This window comes from Heloderma suspectum, chromosome 12 (genome assembly GCF_057233095.1).
Source record: "Heloderma suspectum isolate Gila_16-S chromosome 12, 16-S_ref, whole genome shotgun sequence".
Taxonomy (NCBI): Eukaryota; Metazoa; Chordata; class Lepidosauria; order Squamata; family Helodermatidae; genus Heloderma; species Heloderma suspectum.
This window is the reverse complement of record NC_139469.1, coordinates 7,420,163-7,440,732: the sequence shown is the minus strand read 5'-3', so window position 1 is coordinate 7,440,732 and position 20,570 is coordinate 7,420,163. Positions and strand designations below refer to the sequence as shown.

Sequence of the window (20,570 nt, the reverse complement as noted above, 5' to 3'; positions counted from 1 at the left end):
AAGCTGAAGGCTGAACAAATTCTGATTTAGTGACAGTGCAGAAAGAATTGCTGATTGAGTCGATAACTTGCAAATGTGTCCCGACTTCAAAAACGATTAGCTTGCAATTAAGGGGCCAATGTATGGTGACAGGAAAGAGTGAAAGATGAAACTAGAAAACATACAATTTGAGGAGTTACAAGTGTTGAAGTCACTGTGGTGGCTTAAGGAGATTTCTCCCATATCTGGTGGGGGCAATGGAAAACTGGGAAATGTTCCCACATGAATGGACAATATTTTGCATCAAGCACCTTAAAATGGAAGGTTATGTCAAAAATTTGGTTTGAAAAAGAACTTTAGACATACTCCACTCTCTCGTAGGATAAGCTTGAGTGTTATTGCTCAGCACTGGAAAACAAGCAACAAATGTTGGGAGAGAAATTAGTGTTCATTTTTTATAATTAGCAATTGTAAATGAAGTATATGTTTTAATAATTTATAAACAGGATACAGGGATCCTCTGTTTATGCTTCTGTGTGCATACGCACCACTACTACACATGTACATGAAGTTTTGGATAGATGGATGGATGGATTTTTGTTGCTATATATTCCACATTATTACAGTGAAATAGAACAATAACAATATTAAAATAAAAAAGAGATGGAACAGTGGTGGGGGACTGGTTGGGACAATGATTGGAAAGGGTAAGGTAGTATGGACTATACTGAGGAGTGCAATTATGCATTCGATATAGAAGCTCACACGGGGGGTTATACATACATAATGAAATTCAGACTGACCAGTAGAATTCTCACTCAAAAATGTCAGTATAGGCTAACCACATATTTAAATATGTGTCCATACACTGGAGTTTAGGATTGGAGGCGCAGTCGAACACAGAGTGCTGTCAAGTCTAGCCCTGATTTCTAGAAGGGGAGGGGTTACCATTTCTTCCAGTGCTGTTACATAAGTCTTTTGGCCACCAAAAGGGCCTGAAGGAGCCAATTCTGGTGACCATCTGACAGACCCCACAGTGTGGGAATATTATTCAGTAATACACGCATATCAGCCAAACAAAATGTTTCATAAGATTGAGGACACAAACCTCAGACCAGAAGGGTGGAACAGAGGGCAACATGGCACATCACATGTATCAGAGACACTTGTCCCACACTGCAGCACCAACAGAGTGATCAGCCAATAAGTCTCTCTCCCCCCGCCCCCAGGTACAGCCTGAGGAGTGTCCACTAAACCCCTAAACCCCTGAATCTCTTGGATCAGTCTAAGCCTCGAATCCAAAGAAGCTGAGTGGATAGCTGTCACGGCATGTACGTCCATTAGTGTTTTTCAATTTGGCAGTCAAGTTCTCTGTCCCAGTATACTTGGACACCCTGAATAACTGGTGTGAAATAATGTTGCAAGACAGTGGCAGACTCTTAGCACAGATGTCTGCATGAGGTAATTCAAAATTTCAAGAGGCTCAAACGCACTCAAAGCTGCTGGTCTGAAATGGGTCTGCAAGGAATGTTTCAATTGTGAGTATTGGCATTTGGCTGACTTCAGTAAAATGTATTGAGTTTGCAGGTCATAAAACAAAAGACATTAGTCATCCCCCTTCCTGGTTTACTGGGGAACTCCAGACAATGAAACAGGTCAGAAGACAGCTGGAACTTCAAATGGTGTAAGACTCGTCGTGAAGATGATCGAGCACATGTAAGAGCATATAATTGCACCTACTGTGTGGTGGTGAAGGCAGTAAAGAAAGCTTACTTTACTGCTTTCACTGAATCCTCGAGTAGCTGTCTGAGCTTTTCCAAGTAGTTCCAGAGTTGCTTTCATCTACCCTAGTGAGTGAACCCAGTACTGGAGCCCTTGGAGGTCTGTTGTGACAAGTCTGCAATATACTTTGAGGATAAAATCGTCCACCTTCATGCTGACTTGAACACTGCTATTGATGCAGTGTCTGTTGAGGTGCCCAATGCATTGTCTTTTCACTTTTTGGAGCCTGAGGATGTGGACAACATATTTGTATGTCGTGAATTGCCCAGAGAGCTTAGGGTATTGGGTGGCATGGAAATAAGATAAATAAATATAAATAAATCTGTATGACCCACCACATGCATTCTTGATCCTTGCCCTTTGTGGCTTTTTTGAGCTAGCTGTGGGGGTCTGACTGGATGGATCATGGAAGTGGTGAATACATCATTGTGTGATGGGGTGGTCTCTACTGCCATGAAGGGCACAGTGGTTCAACCACTCCTTGAAAAAACCCTCCCTTGCCCCAGAGATCTATGCCAACTATTGTCTGGTAACAAATACCCCTTCCTGGATAAGGTGCTTGAGAGAGTGGTGACATCTCAGCCTCAAACACTCTTGAATGAAACTGATTATCTGGATCCATTCCAGTTTGGGTTCAGTCTCAGTTTGGGGACAGAGGCCTTGTTTGCCCTGATGGAAGACCTTCTTTGGGAGAGGGACAGGGGGAGTATGACCATGTTACTTCTTCTTGATCTCTCAGTGACTTTTGATACCATTGACCACAGTCTCCTCCTGAACTGCCTCCATGAGTTGGGAGTTGGAGGCAGAGTTCTACGGTAGTTTGGCTCTTACTTCTGAGGTTGGATCCAGAGAATAATATTAAGTGACTGTGCCTCGGCCTATTGCAGGTTGAACTGTGGCATGCCACAAAGCACTGGCCTGAACCAGTATTATTTAATATCTATATGAAACAGTTGGGAGTGTTCATTAGGAGATTTGGGGGCAAGGTGTCACCAGTATGCGGAAGACACCTAGCTCCTTTTCTCTGTGACAGCTGAATTGGGAGAAGTTGTACATATTCTGAACTGTCTGGATGCAGTTATGACTTGGATGAGGGCTAAGAAACTGAAGCTGAATCCTGATAAGACAGAGACCCTATGGGTGGTTGGTTCCCAGGTCCGAGAATTGGGCTGTGTTTGCCTGTTCTGGATGGGGTTGCACTCTCTTTGAAGGAGCAGGTACCTATTTTGGGAGTGTACCTGGATCCATGTTATTTACCATAGGCCCAGGTGACCTCAGTGGTCCAGAGAGCCCATTACCAACTTCAACTGGTGAACCAACTATGCCCATTCCTGGATAGGGACAGCCTAGCCACAGTGATCCAAGCACTTGTAACCTCATGATTAGACCACTGTACTGCTGCCCTTGTGCCTGGTTTGGAAGCTGCAGCTAGTGCAGAGTGCAGCAGCTATGATACGCACTGGGACATCTGGCTATGCTCACATAAAACCTGTGTTAAAAGAACTGCACTGCCTGCTTATTAGCTACCGAGCCATGTTCAAGGTTATGTTGTTGACTTGCAAAGGCCTAAACAACTGGGACCAGAAGATTTTGCAGACTGCCTTCCCCTATATATCTAGATGACCTTTAAGGTCTTTAGAGGAAGCCTTGCTGGTCATTCCATGACCAACAGAATGCCACCACATAATATCTTGAAGGCAGGCCTTCTTGGCAGCAGCACCCACCCTTTGGAAAACTCTCCTCCATGCATATTAAGCTTTTCTGTGCTTTAACTATTCTTTCTCAAAGGCAATATTGTTCAACGGCAAATTCAAGCAGTGATGGAAGAGTATTTCGTGCTGAACGTTGGATCTACTCCATCTGAGGCAATTGAATGGGAAGCCTATCAGGCTTATATGAGAGATCGAGTCATAGCCTATGCCGTACACAGAAAGGAGGAAAGTGAGTGAGAAACAGAACTGGACCAAACCGATGCTGAGCCATTTTTCCTTATGCCGTACTCCCATGCTTTATGTACAACTCACAACAATGAAAAATGAGCTAAATGTTATGCTGTCAGCCAGGATTGAGTTTTCCCTCACATGTTCTAAGCAGGCATATTGGGAAAAATATGAAAAGCCCAGTAGCCCTCTTTGTCATGGATTGAAACAGATGGGAACCAGAAATCATATTCCACTAATTAGAGATAAGGTAAAAACCACACCACACCAGAAGGCATAAACAGACATTTTCCTGCCTCTTCAGGAGGGCATTCCAGAACCTTTGGGCTAGCCCCTCCCTCTGGATGGCAGGCAGAGTCTAATTGCAAATGATCCTCTTCAGAGGGATTGGACCTTGTCTGACATTGGGGCTGGGGGGCTAACCCAAAGGTTCTGAAATGCCCTCCGGAACATACAGAGAACAGGAATTCACAGTAAGGAAAGTTTCCTATTTCAGGAATGTTATTGAACATTATATGCAAATGATTCAGACCCTCTGACTGTCATGAAATTGCAGAAATAGTTGGAACTGCATTGCAGTTTAATATAAAGTGAATAAAAGAGAATTGAAATACTTTGGGGCAGGAGTTAGCATGAGAAAATAGATGAAATGCGGCATTCAATAACTTTGGATACGCCAAGACACTAAATCTGGTGAAGAAGTTACTTGAGACATAGGAACCTTAAATATAAGTATATGGACGAGATTGAGGAGAAAGGAGGTAGAAAACAGATAAAGCAAGGCATATATATGGTGAAACTCTAGTTCACTGTGTTGTTTTGGTGTTTAATTGAGAAGGAATTTGAGAGTCTTCACTGACTAATGAAACAGGACTATATTTATTCTCTACTAAGCAAACATAAATTCTTCATTTAGAATACATTGTAAATGAAGATTAGAGAACAGACCTTTTAATCTGCATGATTCTGATTCCAAAATTCAGATTTTAAAAAGCTTGTCTTAAAATTATGTACCATATAAGGCTTATTCCATAGGCATTTAGGTGTGAGAGTCCACAGAGGCCATGTTAGTTACCTGTTTCTGAGGGTAAGGTAGCAGTGGGTGGTACTTGATCCAGTCCTGACAAATTGACTCTGCCTTCCTGCTGCTGCACATATGTACATAACCAGGTAGGACCAAGGTTGCCATTGGGAGTAGGAGGGGAGAGAAAATCTGTTTCTTCGGAACCTGTGTGTGTGTTGCGGTTAGTTTTAGACTTGGACCGAGTTCAATGCCCACTCTACTATGAATCTCAGTGAGTGATGGGCCAGTCACACTCTCTCAGCCTAATGTACCACACAGAGTAGAGAGGATAAAGGAGGACAACCCATTCACAGGTAGTGTGTTTGGGAATAGTAGAGGAAAAGCAAATATCGGTGGCGACTTACTTAATAAGAATAGCCACCTATTTATGCAGCCTAGCCACCTATTTATGCAGGTAGACAGAAGTAATTTTCCTGACCTCCAGAACAATCTGAATTGCCTCTGTAATGGCAGATCTTCAGGAAATTCAGAACTGCAATTGGATTTTCTAGTGCTAATTACATTGGATTTAATGCCAAACTACTAAGATTATATAATCTTTGGGGTATTCTAGTGGTATTTCCAGCAGTAAAATACTGGCTCGAAATATACCTATTGCATTCATGCTTCTCTGTTTTTCTGGCAACACTAAAGAAGAAGCAACTTAATAGCAATACATTATATTTCTTATCTGTTGTGGTGTTTAAGGCAATTTGGACATAACAAGATAAAACCCATTATGGCTCTAAAGTATATGGACTTGCAAAACCCAATGATTAAAATGAAACCCAGGGCTATTTGATAATGCTGTTTCAAAGCATGTGTGATAGCTTATCCATATGACCCACCCAGAGAGTTTTGACTATTTCGTGGTATAGAAATGTAATAAATAAATAAATAAATAAGATAATGTTAAAGAGTGTATATCCTGTGGGCAAGTGAGGGTGGGCTAGGCCTTGAAAGTTAGGAAGTGGGGATGCATCTGCCTTGGATTTGCTAACACCCTACTTGGGATTCCCTTTGCCTCTGGTATCTGGACTTTCTCACCACCATTCTTAGTCTTAGGGCTCATGCATTTTTGCGACTGACTTAATTTTCAACCTTCAGCTTGGGGACTGGGGTGTGGGGAGGAGGAGAGGAAATGGGTTGAAAATGCTGCAGGAAAGTGATTGTCATTAGCTCATTTATCCCTAAATTTGGAGAGACAGAGCATTGCACTCCCCTGCAAATCAAATCAAAGGTGACAAGAATTTTTTACCTGCCTTTACCCATGTAGACTTTCAGTTAACATTGTGTTGTCTCTTTAAACGGTTAAGGGCACAATCCTATGGCTGCCAGTCAGTGGCTAGATGGCCACAGGATAGGTTGGTTCCCTGAGAACTGACTTTCACCCCCTCCCATGCTGCCTTGCAGGCAGCACGGAATGGCCCCACACTCTGCACTCAGAAGAGGAGCAAGGAGCAGCAAAAATGGGGTGTTCCAGGAGGCGTGCTGGGGTGGGGAAGTCGGAAATCCAGTATGACACATCCAACGTGTCGTCCAGCCTCTGCTTCCCATGCTCCGACTTCCCGCAGCTAGACAGCCGAAATCGGCTGTCTAGCTGTAAATGCAGGGCGGGTGAAGCATGGAGGGGACAATCCCCTCTGTGCTGCTTTTGCCCCGCATTGGATAGGCGGCCGCCTCTGAGTTCGGAGGCAGCTGCCTATCCTGTTAGGATTGCTCCCTAAATTGCTTTAACTTATAAACATGTAAGAAATGGAGGCAAAATAAACCTTTGAATTAGAGTTATTATTGGGTGGATTTTAGCTGTTTTGTTCTTCCACATTTCAACACAAGTCCAGATCCTCTGGCGTTCACCAAAGCAAGTGGTTTTGGCCAGAAGCCTCTGGCAGAGATTTCTGCCAGTCCTTTTCTGGAAGTGACACCTTGTCCAACTTCCCCAAGATAACCAAGAAGTCTCCCTCTGCATGACTCTAGGACCACATGCCAGAGAATTGGGGGCCATCTCCTCAACTTCGCTTCATTCTGGGAAACTACAACTGCCAATGCCTGGGTCAGGGAGATGGTGTCCCAGGGATATGCCCTGGAGTTTTCCTTTTGCTTCAGGCACATGTTTCTGGCCTCCCCAAGGTCTCAAAAACCCTCCAGAAATTAAGCTATGCTGTGGGAGATCAATCATCTCCTGGACATTGAGGCGATAGAACCGGTCCCTCTGGGTCAGAGCGCTCTGGGGTCTACTTTTTTCTTAGTTCCCAAAATGAATGGGAAGGCAAGAACTATTCTGGATCAGGATTTGAAGTGGCTCAACGCATTCTTCATATCATCAGCAGGAAGTTTTTCTGACTTCCATTTGCCCTAAGACAGTCCATTCCCAGATGAAGGCCTGGCATAAACTGGATGTGCACAGGCCCATCTGTTTTTACCTTAATAGGATGGCTGCTGTCAGGCACATGGAGGCCTTGTTTTGTTTCTCACCAGGACAGTTCCTTGGAGAAGAAGGTATCATTATCTACCATTTCTAGCTGGCTGAGGGAATGCATTGCCTTGGCCTACCAATCCCTGGGAAAATCTCCTCTGTCAGGAGTTGCAGCGCACACTTTGAGGACCAGTTACTACTGCTGCATTCTGTGGTGATGCCTCAATTGAGGAGATCTGCAAGGCAGCCCACATGGGCCTCTTTGCACACCTTTGCCAAGCATTATGAGAATGATGGTTTTTATTTGGCAGATGCTGTCTTTGGCAGAAGAGTTTTGCAGAGGGTGCATTGTTCCCACCCAAGGAGGGACTGCTTTGGCACATCCGAAAGGTCTTGGAATGCCCTCCAGAAGATATAGGAGAAAGGGAAGTTTCTCATGAATTCCTGTTTTCTGTATCTTCTGGAGGGCATTCCATCTATCACTTAGCTGGTGTACTTCTGCTCCCTTATAGGCTTCTGTATCCACCGCACACGTGAGGGTGATCGTTAGGCCTTGTGGGTTCTCCATTCCAGTTCAGTGAGTCCATTGGGTTTCCTGGTAAGGGATTAGTATTGGTGCTGTTGCCTTTGTTTACTTGAATTCTTTTTTTTGTTTCATCCTTTTGCGGTTTAGACTGTGTTTCCTGTTAGGAGTTCAGGGTCAAGGGGCATTGGCTTTTCCAGTACAGTCTGGGCAGCCTGGGTAGCCCCTTCCCCTGGGGAGGACTGTTAGGTTGGACCCTGCCTGTTATCTTGTGGGAGGGGGTCATCTGAAGGTCATGGAATGCCCTCCAGAAGATATAGAAAATAGGAATTCACGGTCAGAAACTTCCCTTTTACTTCAGGGGTGGGCAGACTTCAAGCTTGTGGGATCTACTTTGTTATTTTACTAGAGCACCAAGGTCCACCAGCAGCTGCAAAATTGTGGCCCAGCTCATGTGTTACAGCAGTGCAGAGTTTTTGTAAACCCTTGGCTACTATACAATACTAGCAACATGCTAGTGCAAATGCCTTGATCACTCTCATTTGGCTCTTCCTTCCAGTTGGAGGACTCTTGTCCCTGGCTTGGTCAGTACAATGTTCGAACTGGGAACTCCGGCTTGTCTCTCCCCTGACAAAGCTAGAGTCGTAATCCAAGAACAAACTCTGTTGTGGGAGAGACAACCTAGAAAACCTGGTTTGGATGGCATGTTAACCAAGCCAGGGATGGAGAGTCCCTGGCTTATTTAGCTGCTTCTGCTGGCAGTTGGAGCCAAGCAGAGTGATTAAGCCATGTACACTAGTACACTGGCTCACACATGGTAACCCAGGGTTTAAAAAAACTTCTGGGTTGCTATGGCGACTGTCTCAGGCAGCCAAACATATGCTAAGAATTAAGGAGCAGGGGGCCTCTGTGCACATGCTTAGCCCAAAAATTCATGACCAATACCAGAACCAAGTTCATAAGTCTTTTCAGATAAAAATGTACTCCTGGTTTTCTCTCAGGTGTTTTTTCTTGCAACCTAATTGGGTGTGTGTGGGGATGCCTTTTAATTGTTGCTATTGTTGAAGAGTTGGAAACCCTTGCTGATCTATTGCAAGTCACCCAGAGATCTACAAGTAGATCCTGATCTACCTTCTGGCCACCCCAGGTTTACTTCTGTCAGGGTGGAAACTGAGCCCATAGAGCCCCAGAGCAGTTCTGATTCTGAGGAAGAACATCAATCCGTGGGAGAGGAGCTCGCTCATCTCTCACAAGCACAGCAGTGGCAGAGATTCCTCCTGCCAGCATTCCTAAGAGATATAGTGACCCTGGCAGTGAGAGAGCGTGGGAGGGGGCCTTGCTGGATGCGTGGCGCAGACGCAGGGAGCGGCGACAGATGGAGGGCGCCGAAAGGAGGCGCTCTGCTCGTTTGGTGCTCAAACAACGGTCGCGTCCCGAGGACCCAAGGGAAAGAGGGAGGATCTCTTCATAGCCCATAAGTTCAGTGTCTTCCCGTGGTTCTCCTTCAAACGGGGACCAACTGCTTTACCTGGAGCTTAGGCTACTCTGCTATCTTTCCCCCAGTGCTGTTCCTTGCTTAGTCGCTAGTGATTAATATTTGTAAGAGTCATAAAGTAATAAAGGAATAAAGTCTTGGAAAGAATCCTCGTCGTCTGTGTCTTGAGTTGTCTATGTGGGATATATCAAAGTGGGATATAGGGCATTCCCTATTTGCTATCAGAGTACAATAGGAAATGCCTTCGGGGCAATCAGTGAACTGTTGTTGTTGTTCAGTCGTTCAGTCGTGTCCGACTCTTCGTGACCCCATGGACCATAGCACGCCAGGCCTTCCTGTCCTGCGCTCTCTCCCGGATTGTGCTCAAGTTCATAATTAGTGATTAACTTTTTAAAAATTCTTCCTAAGGTGACTGAACAAATTGAGAACATAATTGATTTCTTTAAACTCATAATCTGTTGCTTTTCAAGCTGCCATGTATTTAAATGTTTATGCTGCCTCTTCACTAAAATGTTCAGTTTAATTTTTGCTTGCTTTTGTTTTCCCCAGGCCTTAGTTATCTGTATATTGCACAACTTGTAAAGAGGCTATGGATAACATTGTCCTAAATTACAACTGGCCAGGGAGGGCTCCTTTTGAAATATTCCTCTTTTTTTTTTTTTTGCAGATTAAAGACTTTCAGCTTTATTTCGTGTCATCCATCCTACTTTATAAATTAATTTTCTGCAGGACATCCAGGTGCTTGAACTGGCATTTAATCACATTTTGGTTGCTGTGGTTTCTGGTTGAAATGGAGGCACATATTATTCTCTGTAAAGGAAAATCTGAAAGGCATCTTGGGAACAGAAGGAATACACCAAATGGGAAAAGGATGGTGGGACTGGTTAGAGCAAATAACCTAAATCCTAAGAAGGTTGCCATGGGTGTCCACCACCAAATGTTTAGAAATGTGGAAATCCTTTCAGAAGAGAAATCTCCAGTATAGTGGGTGTGTTTTGAAGACTTTCTATGATGTTGCTGGCAAGCATTTCAATATTCCTAAGAAATCCACTCCACCTATGAGCATCCTGCATACCTCAAGAAAGGCAGAATCAATTGTTTTGTCAATGGTGATGCTGTGCATACCTGTTGCAACCAGAACAGTGTTCCAGATGAGTTGGCAGGATGTCGCTTTTTCCATTAGGTACAAGCAGATATCCCGTTCTTTCCAGCCTCAGACATGACTCAGTCAGTGAGTGAAGCCAAGTTGTTTTTGCTTAGTCTGTATATTTTGGATGGTCTAAGCCAGTGTCTTATGGGATGTTTCATGTCTCAAATCCCTGACTATGGGCAGCAAAGCAATTACAACCACAGCATCTGTTTTGGCTTTGAATTATTCCAGTCTGATGCAGGTGCCAGCAGTGTGAGTGCAAAAATGGGTGCTTGTCTGCCAAAAACTGGCAAGGTGCAGCTGCGCTCAGTCCTTTACAAAAACATACACCTGCACCGTATAACTAAGCGGTGAAATATGGAGAGGTCAAATTGCACAATTTGGTTGGCAACCTGAAGTCATAACTAACAGCCTCGATTCAGAGAGACCTCCCAGTCCTGTAGCGTGTATCACACACATTGTCTTTGGTCCCATGAATGGCTTATGCTGACATACCTAGGGGCTACATCCTCCCATTTACAATCTTTACAATCTGTGAAAAATACTGCAGCCCTTAATGTCATACCACTTGTGCATCAAGTTCTGGCAGTAAGGATGTAGCAAAAGATGTTCTTGGTACGCAATTTGGTCCAAACTCAGACCTACCCAGTTCAGATTTTGGTCACCCTACAACACTTCCATAATGTAAGATCTAACGTTTTGAGTTGGCCCATGGTTAAGCTGTCAAAGTGAAATTTCAGTTCATTTGATTACATTTAATCTGTTATACTAAAATCTGCCCTTTTCTACCTGACCTTTATCATTGAGATAGATGTGCTATACATTTACATATGTTGCAGCAAGCAACATGTGCCACAGTGGCACTTGGAATGGCAAGTTCCATCCAGTCTTGCAATATATGTGCCAGCCTCTGCAACATGCTGTCCTAGATGACCACATAGGATTGCCTGATGGTAATTCTGGACATAGTGCTCTATATGTTCTTGTTTGTGCTTGATGCTGATTTGTTGTAGCCACATAAAGATGTTGTAAATTCACCTTTCAATGGAATGTGACTGCTGTGCTTGCTACTCTGCCCTGTGCTAATTATGCTGAGTGTGGAAAGAAAGAGATGCTGCCTAATTCTGAGGTTTTGCTTATAGTTTCTGTTTGCTCCTGAATTGCAAACAGATTTTCTTCCTCTGTGGGAACAGAGTGAGGCACTTGATTGATTTGCTAGTTGCAGGGATACAAAACCAAGGGAATCTATTGATTCTACATGTTCAGCTGAATCCATTCTGTAATACACTTAATTGCCCTTTATCAGAGTGCACTTAACCATACCTGTTCTCTGTTTAGGAGTGGTTTTGCTAAGTGTATGCTATTTAAGATTTTCCCCTGTATTGTAAAAGCATGTCTAATGTTTGAGAGAAGTCCTCATCCTTTCTAGATCAGAAAAATGAAGGGTTTCCATTCCCCAAACAATTTAGAGACTTCTTCCTTATGCAAGAGGATCTATTTTTTTAAAACACAAAGTTGTATTTTGCATACCCTCATTTTTAATAGGGCTTTTGTGGAGTGGAATATTTGGAGGCATTAGTCCTCTCAGCAACTATTAGGCGCTGCCATCAAATACAGCTAAAGCAAAGGCTGAATAAACTCCCATCTTCAGAGTTGCTGCTTCTGCAAGCACGTTCTCTCTGATCCATAATGCTGACATAATACTGCATCTTGGGCTTTTACTTTTGAAGCAAATGGATAATGCCAACACAAATATTTAGGATTGGGGTGCAACACTTTCTTGCTTGCTTCTAAAATATTACTTTACTTGTTAACTGTCACCAGTTAATTTATAGGATAATCTTTCACCCAAACCTTGATGCTGTCTCCCTTCTCAGTGCAATGGCCCAGCCTTAAATCCTTAGCCATCTTGTCTTTTGAGCATTCAGAGGGCTGTTGCCTTAGTTTGGAAGTGTAAACTCTCTTTTATGCTGAGGAACTGTATGACCTTGATACATGTTGTTGGTAAATTCTCCTTGGGCATGCAGCTTCTGTGGCAATTCTAGCAATGGAAAGGAAAGAAGTAGTCTTTAGATAAGTGTCCAGCCTTTTATCTCTGCAACTCAGTTCAGCTGTGAGTGTTGTGGATAGATAACTTTGAAAACAAGAGCATATATCCTTTCCCCCTTTCCCCTCCAGAGGCTCTTGAACGTGTTCTTATGACAGCATACTTCTAAAAAGTAAGCTATTCTGCAAGAGCTGAGATTTTGTATTGTTTTCTCTTTTTGATAAACAAAACTACATATTTGGTTGCCTTGCTACTGAAATATGTAAAAGAGAGATGCTTTAGCTTGTTTGAAATAGCTGCTTTGTTCCTTTGAAGAGTTTGGGTTCTGCTGGGCAGTGGCAGTGCATCATCAAACCCTATCCATTGTAATCCAGTGCCAAAAGAATTAGAAGCCCTGCAAATTTCATGGTGAAATTCCCTTTGAAGCCTGTGTCCAAGAGACTTCCTAGAAGGCAGGAGAGGAATGTAAGAAATAAATGAACTTGCCAATGTCACCGCTACCCTAAGCAAGATACTGTCCAATTGAGAGGGAAAGATTTCTTGGCACTGACTGTTAAAAGTGGGATGTTGTGAAAAACCTCTGCTTGAGCCCCTGGAGAGTTTCTGCCAGTCAGACAATACTGGGCTAGGCAGACAAATGGTCTGAAGCAACTTCCTATAAATCCATCTGAGCTCTTGTTATTCTTGCAGAACTGAGACTTCCAACAGTTGCTCAAAGGAAGGGGACATAATTGTACAACAGAGGGAGTTTATTAAGCTATGTGGAATAATAGCTTGGCTGGGTGACTATGCTTTTGAGATCAACTGAAAAGTATTGTTGGGAGGAGTGATGAGTGGTAACAGAATTTTCATAGAATTGTATGGATGGAGAAAGGTCTCTGTTAATGGTTTCTTGGGCCCTAGAAAATCTTGTAATATCTTTGTTGCAGCACGTAGGTTCTCATCAGAAAATGGTATGACATGGTATTGTTTTTATTAGTGAGGTGAATGAAATAGTTTCACTATTAATGAAGATTAAGCTGTTCTATGATACACATTTGGATAAGCTGTTATATGATACCCTGTGGGCAAGAGATTTATATGTAAGTATAAGTTCAGAGAGTCTATCCATGGCCATTCAAAGCTCTTGCTCTATCCGTTACTTGATATGATAAATCCTCAAGCAAGTCAGCAGGTTTGGGCTTGGAACTCTTTAGGGACAACTGGTTGTTTTTAGGCGTCAGGTGTTCTCAAGCATTACATGCTTTCATTTTTCATTTGATAATATTTTATGCATCTGTAGAATCTTTAAAATTAAACCCAAATATTAGATACACTGATGTTAGATACAGTGCAACAACTGTTTCAAGAGGCTAAGTTCACAATTGTCCCTCAAATGTAAAGTCTCATTTAAGTGAAACTGGAAAGCAAGACTGTAAGGCTAATACACATAGGAAAGGAAAGGTTCCTCCTGTGCAAGCACCGAGTCATTGCTGACTCCTAGAGGGACGCCGCTTTCGCTGGCGTTTTCATGGCAGACTATAGTGAGGTGGTTTGCCATTGCCTTCCCCAGTCGTGACTACCTTTCCCCCAGCAAGCTGGGTACTCATTTTACCGACCTCGGAAGGATGGAAGGATGAGTCGACCTGAGCCAGCTACCTGGGACCCAGCTTCTGCTGGGATTGAACTCAGGACTATTTATTTATTTATTGAATTTATATCCTGCCTTTTTTCCTCTTGCAAGGAACCCAAGGAGGCTTACATTATCCTTCTCCTCTCCATTTTATCCTCACGACAACAACCGTGTGAGGTAGGTTGAGCTGAGAGTCTGTGACTGGCCCAAAGTCACCCAGTGAGCTTCCATGGCCAAGTGGGGACTAGAACCCAGATCTCCTGGCTCCCAGTCCGTCACTCTCACCACTACAATAATGCAGTCACATGGCAATAATCTCATGTGTGAACTCTTATTACACTGATAGCTGCTATGTATATATGATGACAAGGCATCTGGACAACCAGGCAATCCAATAATTTCTTGGTTACTCCATGAATACTCATGTGTATGAATTGATCTTTAGTTAAGAATGCAGTAAATGAATAGATACCTCCTCCCCCCAGCACTAATATAATGGGGGCTGTGCTTAATCCTTAAGAAAAAAATGCAGCATAAAAATAAAATACTGTGCTTATGGTCCATCTGGCTAGGGAGATGCATTTCCTTTTGCCCCTGAGGGAAAGTGGCAGTTTGGCAAGAGAAGAATTGTCAAGAGTAAATTAAATGCTGCAGGACTGGAAATCTGCCTGCTCAGCATGAGGTGTGTTTCTTCATGAAAATACCTCTTAGTTACAAGAAATATAAGATTTCTACCTTTTAGTATGGGAAATGCATGGGTTTTTTTTGCTTGTCAACCATTTAGTAAGCTTTGGAGAGGGATAGAAATCATACTATTAGTTTTATTATGATTATTACTCTGTCTTGATTGGTAGGTTTGATACCCGAGGGAAGCTACTGGCTTAAGGGGGAAGGCCTCTGTTTTGTTTCGAGGTATGCTTTTCTACATGCGTCCTCATGAAACTGAGAGGAAAGGGATGCAGGAGGAAAGCAAGGTAATAATGTAGTATTTTTTATGAGTGAGAGAAAGTGTTTATGTGTCCTTGCTTTGTAAGTCCATATCTGCAATCGGTTCTTTATGTTGCACACACTGTTTAAAAAGAAAATGATACAATGGGGAAGGCAGTTCCTGATAAAAGTGGAACAACTTAAGGCTTTATCGGCTTGGTCCACAGGCCAGATGGAGATGTTTCAGGGGCAAAGATCTGTAGATTTTCTGAACATTATATTAGTGCCACGTGAGGCAGGCTTCCCAGGTATTCATGGACTTAGTGTTAGTGAACACCAGCCTCCCCAGTGTTGTGCCCTCCAGTTCGAAGAGTTTCTCTCAGAACCTTTTGAGACAAAAGCAGGGTCCAGTGTGCTATCCAGACTCATGGAGTCTTTGAAAAACAGCTGAAAACTGAACAGAGTGAGTTTCCTAAAAAATGAAAGTCCAGGGTTGTTCAGAGGATGTACTTAAGGCCATGCTTGAATCTAGGAGACCTTCCACCAACAAACTGCTTGGTCTTGTATTGATTTAGTTTAGTAACAGAACGTAGGGTGTGTTGATTTAAATCAGCAATGGGGAAAAGGGATGATTCTAAATTATTGATTTAAATCAATTTTCCCAGTGTGTAATTCATGAATTTCTTGAACATGCATGCATACTAACAACTAACACGCATTGGTTTTCAACTAAATAGAGCATATTATACTTATTTGTAAGTTATCTAAAACATTTGGATCTACAGCTCATCTACCTTTTGCACTATAATTATCTGCTTAGAGACATAGTTGGTAATTGTGAAATGTATTGATTTCTTTAGCTTGCTCTACACACATGTAAGGATATATACCAAGATCATGAAATGGAAAAGAATGGCATAATCCACCCATATTTAAGCATATTTAACTCCTGCTGATTTTTATGGGAGTGTAAACTCCCTTTTGAAGTCTGTGGGATTTAAAATGGCTAAACCTGTGTCCTACAAATACATGCTGTTTGGTTGACAGTCATAAATAGGTATACTGGCTACAATAATATATACACTGCTTGCTCCAAACTCCATACATGGAGGGAGCAATCGTAAGGCCCCTAGATGGCATTTTGGAGGCCATAGAATTTTATGGATTCCTGGCTCTTAGGTCAGAGACTGGGCTCTGACCTCGGAGTCAGGAAACCATGCTCCCTGCCCCCTCCCCTGCCCCCTCGCAGCCAGCATGGAGAGAACTACGCCATCTGGCTCTAGGAGCTTGCAGACACAAGCTCATAAGGAGGAAAAGACATTCCCATGTGGAGGGGGCTGGGGAAGCAGGAATATGAGCTATTCCCAGCCCCTCCAGCCTCCGTCCCTCCCCGAAGCCCCCGCTAGGTAGTCAGAAACGCCCATCTAGCTAAAATGGCTCTGCATTGGATACTCTTAAGCCTCCAAATTTGGAGACTTGCAAGTACCCAGAATGGATCTAGTAGGACTGCACGTTAAGTATGTTTCCTAATAGCTATTATGTTCTAAAATGTTTTGGCACTGGGAATCTATGAAAGGCCTTGTGTTCCTTGACTTATAAAGTGGAATAGGGCAATATTTTTTTTTCCTGTAGAAGGAGCAGGTATCCTATCTCTACTGAAAAACAGGCCCTTGAAACTGACCATACTAGCAGCTACTACCAGCTGTTTAAACCTAGTAATCCTGAGGAGGAAGACAGAGATCTCCTTTTCATACACTGACTGGGTTCACACAACACGATCACCTCACTCAGTGGTTGAGTGTGGGTTGTCATTGAACCATGGGTTGTTGTTGAACTGTGTGTTATTGTGTTGTCTGAACCCAGTCGTGCTAACAAGCCATAGCTTGTTAACCATGAACAATCCACAATTCACAACCCAACAATAAATCATGGGTTCTCAGGGTGGCTTGTTCGAGAAAAATAAGCTACCCTGCAGAAAACGTGTTAGGCAGTGTGATAACCCACCGTGGTTCAACAACAACCCACACTCAACCCATACTGAACCACAGAGTGTGGGTTATGTTGTGTGAACCCAGTCATTGACTTGTCTCATTATTAAAGGATGGATTGCAGGCCTTTTCTTTAATGTTATTCCCGCTATAGGGTTTTCAGCAGAATTGCCCAACTATGGAAACGTTACCTCTTCTGTTGAACTACATTCCCAAATCGGTACACACTGCTTATTTGTATTCCACCAGTTGGGCCATCTGTTTATGGAGACAACTAATATGAAGTTCATCAGCATATCCAGGTTTTTCTAATATTCATTAGAATATTAGAATATGCATCTGGTTTTCAGTAGTGGCAAGCCAGATGTTTTGGGGAAGCTTACAACAGGGCATGAAAGCAGCAATCTCTCTCCCCCCCCGCCGTTAATGTCCCAGCATCTGATTATTCAGAGGTATCGATACCTATCAAGCTGTGTATCTGTAGCATAATATTTTTAGTCCTGCATATTTACAAATTGTTCAGTTTCTTTTGCCATGGCTCCCCCCCCATTTAATTTAACCAGGTTTCTAGCTTAGTAGGTCCTTTCTTATATTTCTTACCATATTCTCACTCAATGTTATTTACCTCTCTATTTAACTGCATTGATTTATGTTGCCCTTTCAGCTGTTTCGATCGTACCCAGTAGAAGTTTGATTTGTAACCTCAACTGTTCTTTAAATACTTCTAACCTTCTCAGTGTTTGTTTCTCATGAATATTACTATTGAACTTTAGGCAATGTCCTTTAGGATTTAGAACATAACTTTATATCCATATTTCTTACAATGCTTTCTCTCATTGACCTTTTTACACTTTGTAGATATTGCAGTGTAGGAAATTTCTCTTCGTACTTCTATCAGCCCCATCCATTACTATAATCGCTCAGCATTGCTGCCCTGAAACCAGATTTATATTGAAGGTTTTAATATTGCATATTCAGTTACCTAAGATTTCCAGTTTAGTCTGTTGGCTTCTGCTTTGCTTTGGCTTCATCATATGAATTCCTTGTCTATACTTCAAACCCTTCATCTGTTGTTGTTGTTGTATAGTTTGTTTTGTGTTTCCATAGTTTATTTGTTGTTTGTCTCTAATGAGTTCAAAGGGAACACAAGGGTCCATCACAAAATATTTTCCAAATCAATATAGAACATTACATTCTGGCCCAAGGGATTATTGTGTTAAAGTCCATCTGTAACTGACATCGTAATGGGGAAGGGATAACAACTAAAACTGCCAATATCATAATGAGCGGTATCCAGTTGGATACTAGTGCTAACGTAAATTATGTTGCACCAGCATAAGGGACTTCTAGCGCAACACCAGTAGCGTTACCTAGTGTGATGTGCTTTCTGGGGTTGATGGGATTTGTAGCCAAACACATCTGGAGGGAACTGGGTTGGAGAAGGCTATGCTGAACCACAGTGTAGTGTTGTGTGTGAAGCATGCCTCAGTGTAATGTTACAAAATGCTTTGATCAAATTGAGGTGTTTATCTTTAGTTATAGAAACCAGAACTGACAGCTCTGAACTAAGTTACCTTCTAAATTGTTGACCTATATGCCGTAATTTTATTAATTACTGGTTGATAATTGAAGTCAAGCAATTGCTCTGAGTCTTACTTTAGAAAGGGAATTAGTACAGAAAATACATTTTTCTTCTTAAAAAAAAGGAAAGTTGACATCTGTGTATCACCTTCACTTATTCCCTTATTACTCATTTTTTTCAAGTCCGTGAAGCCTGCAGTGTTTAAACTGATTTGTATTTGAAAGGTTTAGTCAATATTATTTGCAGTGAGTAAGTGGCCACCGTGGTCTGCTGACACATTGATTTTCAGATGATTTGTTCCTTAGTCACTCAATGACTATTCCTTTAGATCAAGTAATATGTGTTATGAAAAAACTTAATTAAGTGCATTGCTATAATTGTGTAGCCTACATTATTGTAAATCTGAATACTAGATAATTTAATTTCCTTTGAAATGAATTAAAAATTGGAACCTAGGAATTGGCCTTTGTGTAAAGGTTTTCCCTGTGATTTGCAAAGGAAAAATGTAAGAAACATGCTGCAATTTTGTGCAGAAGCTATAGGTGAAGCCTTATTTATATAAAACTAGACATGAGTTTTAATATGGATTTAGCAGACAAAGGGGCTCTTAATTGATATGAAGGTGCTAGTTTTCCTCTTGTTGTTGTTGTTGTTCAGTCGTTCAGTCGTGTCCGACTCTTCGTGACCCCATGGACCATAGCACGCCAGGCCTTCCTGTCCTGCGTTCTCTCCCGGAGCGTGCTCAAGTTCATATTCATTGCATCCGTGATGCTATCTAGCCATCTCATCCTCTGCCGTCCCCTTCTCCTTTTGCCTTCAGTCTTTCCCAGCATCAGGGTCTTTTCCAGGGAGTTTTCTCTTCGCATTAGGTGGCCAAAATATTGGAGCTTCAGCTTCATTATCTGTCCTTCCAATGAGCACTCAGGGTTGATTTCCTTTAGGATGGACTGATTTGACCTCCTTGCAGTCCAGGGGACTCGTAAGAGTCTTCTCCAGCACCACAGCTCGAAAGCATCAATTCTTCGGCGCTCAGCCTTCCTTATAGTCCAGCTCTCACAGCCATACATTACTACTGGGAAAACCATAGCTTTGATTAGACGGACCTTTGTCGGCAAGGTGATGTCTCTGCTTCTTACTATGCTGTCTAGGTTTGCCATAGCTTTCCTCCCAAGGAGCAAGCGTCTTTTAATTTCATGGCTACAGTCACCATCTGCGGTGATCTTGGAGCCCAAGAAAGTAAAATCTGTCACTGCTTCCATTTCTTCCCCTTCTATATGCCAGGAAGTGATAGGGCCAGATGACATGATCTTAGTTTTTTTAATGTTGAGTTTCAAACCAGCTTTTGCACTCTCCCCTTTCACCCTCAACAAGAGGCTCTTTAGATCCTCTTCGCTTTCTGCCATTAGGGTGGTATCGTCTGCATATCGGAGGTTGTTGATAATTCTCCCAGCAATCTTAATTCCGACCTCTGATTCATCCAACCCGGCATTTCTCATGATGTACTCTGCATATAAATTAAATAAACAGGGCAACAATATACAGCCTTGTCATACTCCTTTCCCAATTTTGAACCAATCGGTTGTTCCATCTCCGGTTCTTACTGTTGCTTCTTGACCCTGGTACAGGTTTCTCAGGAGACAGGTAAGGTGGTCTGGTACTCCCATCACTTTAAGAATTTGCCACAGTTTGTTGTGATCCACACAATCAAAGGCTTTAGCGTAGTCAATGAAGCAGAAATAGACGTTTTTCTGGAATTCTCTTGCTTTCTCCATGATGCAGCGAATGTTGGCGATTTGATCTCTAGTTCCTCTGCCTCTTCTAAACCCAGCTTGTACTTCCGGTAGTTCTCGGTTCGCATACTGCTGAAGCCTAGCCTGTAGGATTTTGAGCATCACCTTGCTGGCATGTGAAATGAGCGCAATTGTACGGTAGTTTGAACACTCTTTGGCGTTGCCCTTCTTTGGAATTGGAATGTAAACTGACCTTTTCCAGTCTTGCGGCCACTGTTGAGTGTTCCAGATTTGTTGGCATATTGAATGCAGCACTTTAACAGCATCATCTTTTAG

General features: G+C 42.6%; 2 protein-coding genes across 10 annotated transcripts in view; both read left to right on the top strand.

Annotated features, from left to right (window-relative positions):
• The window catches only part of MAD1L1 (mitotic arrest deficient 1 like 1), a 635,972-nt gene that overhangs the window by 91,365 nt on the left and 524,037 nt on the right, over positions 1 to 20,570 (top strand). The window lies entirely within an intron of this gene.
• LOC146336490 (uncharacterized) overlaps positions 9,910 to 20,570 on the top strand; it is a 38,191-nt gene continuing 27,530 nt past the window's right edge. The window contains exon 1 of the mRNA XM_084818568.1: positions 9,910 to 9,936. The gene's annotated coding sequence lies outside the window, so the exon portion shown is untranslated. The remainder of the gene's footprint in view (positions 9,937 to 20,570) is intronic.